This window comes from Onychostoma macrolepis, chromosome 03, assembly GCF_012432095.1.
Source record: "Onychostoma macrolepis isolate SWU-2019 chromosome 03, ASM1243209v1, whole genome shotgun sequence".
Classification (NCBI taxonomy): Eukaryota; Metazoa; Chordata; class Actinopteri; order Cypriniformes; family Cyprinidae; genus Onychostoma; species Onychostoma macrolepis.
In genome coordinates this window covers 16,300,751-16,306,804 of record NC_081157.1, presented here as the reverse complement: position 1 = coordinate 16,306,804, position 6,054 = coordinate 16,300,751, and positions in this window count along the sequence as shown.

Genomic DNA, 6,054 nt, shown 5'->3' with positions numbered 1-6,054 from the left:
TATAATCAGTGAATTTCTTCACTTGCTAAAAAGGTGCCAATGTAATCTTCAATGATCTGTTGAGAGCTCAAACAGAGTTCATCAGGTCATAATACACATTTATAAACAGTAGTTAAAGCCTTCTTTTATCCCCTATATTTATCTTTTTTCTGTCGGTAGTTAGAATGATTGAAAGTCACCCACAGGGTCAATAAACTTCTCTCTCCTTAAGAAAGACTGTTTTCTTTAGTGTCATTCATGTTCATTTTGTTAATTTAACAGAAAACTCAGGACTAATAGCCCAATAGCCAGGGCCTAGTCAAGCCCCTGGAGCAGTATGCTCCCGAAAATCTCATACTTTCTGAGTAGGTATGTGCTTTGAATAAGTACTTACTTCATGATCTTTAAATAGTATGTTATGAATGTGTGCAGATGCACTACATTCATAACGTTCTCATTATCATGTGACTTACAATGTCAATGTCAGTTGCACACTCGCTGGAAGTAGATCATCCAGGTACTTTTTGCCAGCTGTTTTATGAATACTCTAAGAAATAAAGGGGGTTTTCACAGTAATGCCATAGAAAAACCATTTTGGGTTCCCAAAAGAATGGAACCATAGATGGCAATAAAGAACCTTGTATGAATTCAACATACTCTTTCATATGCTGTTTTTCACCTACTATGAGCCTGTTCACATGATACCTGCATCTGTGTGCATTTAGTACACCCTATACAAAGTCATTTTAAATCTGACATAGCAAAGCAGATACAATGAGGCAAATAAAGAAATTGTCTTTTAAGTACACTTAGCTAATGGCCTTGTAGATGAACAGTTCATGAAGGGATTCTTCGTCTGGAACAACCCTATAGCATCCCCTAAAAGGGACCAAAATGGCATTTGGAATTAGCCCATAGACAACCTTGGCTTTTTAATTTCCCATGATAACCTTCACCACTGATGTGCAGTCATCCTTTCTGCTCCAGAGCCTCATGGCACCCCCATGGGGCCACTCCAAGCACTGCCTCTGGGTCGGAGTTAATGCTCGGAAAACAGGAACTCCCTAATCAACAAGCAGCCATGTGCAGCACCAAACAAAGGTCTCATTCAAGACCGCTTTTAGTTTGACTTGATGGGCAGTTCAACGTATAATGTGTCTGTGCACATCAAAACAATTTCTTTAGAGCTCATAAAAGCATTGCTTGCATGAAACAGATTGAAATTTGGAGTATGTCGCACAAATATTGCCACAAAGCTTTTTAGGATGGCCAGGCTCTTGTTTATGTGTTCTGAACATTTCATTTCTCTGTGACTTTCAACAAAAGTTTCTTTTAAGTGCAACACTAACAAGATCCAGAGTGCACTGGCTTTAAATGCTGAGACAAAATTTATTGGCCTGTTTTTAAACTGTCTCAATCCAGACATAACAAATTTAAGTGGCAATAACAGGTGGAAATAACAGAGACTTGCGGGGTTGACACTGTATAAGTGACTGCTTTACACAGAGAGGAAACATATGCGGCTGGGAGAGTCTGTAATCTTGTGTAAAGCTGTGAGTATTGCTGAAACCAAATCTATGTCTACAGTACAAGTCTAAAGCAATCAGCAGAAGAGATGTGGATTAGACTAACCAAACTGGATCGGAGTCCTGCCTGATGCTCTCTCTCTGTCTCTCTCTCTCTCTCTCTCTCTCTCTCTCATACACACACACACACACACACACAGAACAGCACAATATGACAATAATCATGTTGTTCTCTTTAAGTTGTATTCACAATTATTTCTTAAATTTATTGAAAAAAGAAACTGATTTGAATAATGATAACATATACATTTTTAAGACCTACCTTGAGCTGTGCAGTTAAGTCATAATATGCTTCAGTAGAAGTCTGTTGCATTTTAATTAGTGCTGTCAAACGATTAATCATGATTAATCACATCCAAAATAAAAGTTTTTATTTACATAATATATGTGTGCGTATTCTGTATATTTATTATGTATATATAAATACAAACATATGAATGTATATATTTAAGAAAATATGTTATGTTTATATATTAAATATATTTACGTATAATATAAAATATAAGAATATAAATATATAAATGTATATACATGTAAATATAAACAAATATATATACTCTATGTGTCTATTTTATTTTTATATACATAATAAATATACACAGTACACATACATATATTATGTAAACAAAAACTTTTATTTTGGATGCGATTAATCAAGATTAATCGTTTGACAGCACTAATTTTAATCATTAATCATGAAAAAATAAACATATTGAATCATTAGGGCTTAACTGTACATTCCTGTAAAAATCTAAAGAACAATAACAATAAAACACTAAACATTTTTAAATAAACCTTATATTATAGTTTTTAGTCTAACTGTTTACTTAAACACAATGCCTTTAAGTCAATTATATTGACACTGATATTGTGTTATCCTCATATATCATATCATTTGAAATGCTTCATGGGATGAGTTTAAATAAATAAATTAATAAAATATAAATACATTTATTTCTTTATTTTATTTTAATTCAAATTTGCAAATATATACAGTTGTGCTCAAAACTATTCATACCCATGGTAAATATGGTCAAAGGCGGCTGTGAAAATAAATCTGTTTAATTAATCCTTTTGAGCTTTTATTTTAAAAAATTACAAAAATCTAACCTTTGATTGGAGAATAAGAATTTAAAATGGGAGATACACATTGGCCACAATTAATCATACCCTTTTATTCAATACTTTTTGCAACCTCCTTTTTGCAACCAAGATAACAGCTCTGAATCTTCACCTATAATGCCTGATAAGTTTGGAGAACATCTGACAAGAGATCAGAGACCATTCCTTCATCCAGAATCACTCCAGACCCTTTAGATTCCCAGCTCCAATTTGGTGCTTCTTCTTCTCTTCAGTTCACCACTCATTTTCTATAGGGTTCAGGTCAGAGGACTGGAATGGCCATAGCAGAAGCTTGGTTTTGTGCCCAGTCACCCATTTTTGTTTTGGTTTTGAAGTTTGTTTGTGGATCATTGTCCTGTTGGAAGATCCAACCATGGCCATTATAATATTTCTAGCATGGACAGTCAGTTTAAAATTTTTTATATGTTGGTATTTATTTGGATCCATGATGCCATGTATCTAAACAAGATGTCCAGGACCTCCTGCAGAAAAATAGGCCCACAACATTAAAGATCCAGCAGTATATTTAACCGTGGGCATGGGGTACCCCCCCCAATAACATAACATGTGGTTATGTAGGGGCTGTTTTTTTTTGGTTTGGTTTTTTGTGGTAGCTTTCTGACCCCAAGACTCAACTAATCTCTGCAATTCTCCAGCTGTGATCCTTGGAGAGTCTTTAGCCGCTCAAACTCTCCTTCTCACCATGCATTAGGACAATATAGACATGTCCTCTTCCAGGCAGATTTGTAATATCTTTAGTTGACTGGAACCTCTTAATTATTGCCCTGATGGGGGAAATGGGGATTTTTAATGCTTTAGCTCTTTTCTCACAGCCACTTTCTAAATTTGTGAAGTTCAACAATCTTTTGCTGCACATCTGAACTATATTCTTAGGTTTTACTCCTTGTGATGGATGATTAAGGAATTTGGCCTTTGTGTTCCTCATATTTATAATCCTGTGGAACAGGAAGTCATGGGTGGACAACTTTATGTTCCTAGTCACCCTGGTGTGATAAAAAATACAAATATGAATGGGAATATACTTCATATTAGATATTTTAATCATAAGAATTTCTAGAGGTACCAGTAAAAGTGATTTTCCTTCACTTTCACTTTTTTTTTTTTTTTTAACTTAAATTAAAGGTTAGACTTTTAAAAAAATTAAATAAATGGAAGATCAAATGGATAAACAGTGCAGACTTATTTTCGTTTTTGTGAAAAGTGGGGACATCCCATAGGCGTAATGGTTTTTATAGTGTACTTACTGTATGTGCTATTGCTACACCAATCCTACACCTAACCCTACCCCTTACAGGAGACTGTGCATTTCAACTTTCCCCCAAAAAACCTCACTCTGTATGATTTATAAGCATTTTGAAAAGTGGGGACATGGGTCAATGTCCTGAAAAGTCACCTTCACCTTGTAATACCTATGTCCTACCTTTGTCATTATACAAATCTATGTCCTGACTTTTCACAAAAACGCGCGCACACACACACACACACACACACATATATATATATATATATGTGTGTGTGTGTGTGTGTGTGTAGTATATACTATACATAAACCAGGTCTTGATTTAGTCATGTATATTTCCTATTTAAAAATACTGTGAAAACCAAAGTGGTGCCTAATTGACCCAGTTGGCCTTCCTTTCTTCCTTTATTTACAGTATAAATTCAACACTTTACATAGTTTTAGCAGAATAAAATGTATTTCCGTTATATGGCCTTGTAAATATTTCTGAAGTGAGCACCAGGCTGAAAGCCGTCACAAACAGCACTCTTGTCTCATCTACAGCATTTGCTCCAGCAGTACTTATAGCTCCAGTTTTTCCACCAGCTCTGTAATATGCACAAGTCCTCCAGCAAGAGAGATCATTAAATTCCCATTAAAGTTGAGTTAGTGTGTAAGTCGAGCACTGGTCCTGTTCATGTCTTGTAGCACCTCATTGAGCTCTCAGAAGCCCTCTGCACACCCGGAGCAAACAGGGTCACGCAGAGGGTGAGACATTTATGAGGTGCTGATATTTGTCCTGGATGGCATTTCTCTAGTAGACAACAGGCAATGCACCTGAAATGAAGAGGGGTGAGGTATGTTGCTGGATGCTTTTTTTAAAGAATTAAAAAGGTCTCTTAGAAACACTAAATAAATAAAATAAAAAAAGCTGTGTTTTTGTAAAAGTCTTTAATAGTTTTTATGTAGTCAGTATTTAAACTTATAGTGGACAGGGCTTTCATACCCAAACTGATCCCATGAGAAAACGTATTAAATATGAATTTTTGTATGAATTCATATAAAGTGAAATTTTGAAATTTCCAAAAAAGTTTACAACCCTAACTCCATCCTTAAACCAAACCCTTAAACGTAATGGGACATGAGCAGATTGTAAGACATCTTACAAATTAGATGTATGAATTAATACAAATTACTCAACAATTAACATTTAAGTGTGTTGCCACAACAAGTTCACCTAAATGTCGTCATACTCACCCTCATGTTATTCCAAACCCAGGTTTGATATCAATAGCTGTTTCCATCACCCTGTTTTTATGCACATTTTGAAGTATCTTTGAAGTAATTTAATATTCATTGCATGGAAAAAGTAGCAGGAACTTTTTCAGAATATCTCCTTGCATGTTTCATGGGTTAAGAATGAGGATGAGGTCTGTGCAGGACTTTTGGGTTTCCATTAAATATGTGGAAGGATACAATCTACATACACTATACAGCCCTGCAAACATACCCCTCACAACTCAGAAAAGGTTACTGACCTGAATTGTGTTCTCTGATTGAGTACCACAATGTAACAGTTAATGGAGGGCAGCTGCTGTCCAATAATGAACTAAAACACAAACAGTATGGCCAGAGGGTGGAGAGGATGAACTGATAAACCTGCTGTAACCTAGTGGAAATATAGAAAACATTTAATATTTATGTTTTTAAAAATGTAATTGATGATTGGTGCTCCTATTGCCAGAAAAAAGATGAATACCAGGAATTCAGCGAAAAGATGCTAAGAGACACGTGAAGCAAACTTTATTTTGCAGATTTTATTACAGTAAAAAACAAAAATTAAGTAAATTCAGTCTAATAAGACTGTTTTCTTCCACAGCAGTATGCTACTGACTGCATGCATCAAGCTAATTGAGGAAAATATTTAGAATTATTCATATAAAATATGACAAATATTTAACACCAGTGGACATCACAAATTCACTATCAAAATTCACTATTCACAAATAAATATGGTCCCACCCACCTCCTGTCAATCAATCATCCTGCGGTCTACATGAGGCAACCGTGTGAAAATCAATTACGATCAAAATGACAGTGACAATTTGCTATTAAAGCCATAGTTTT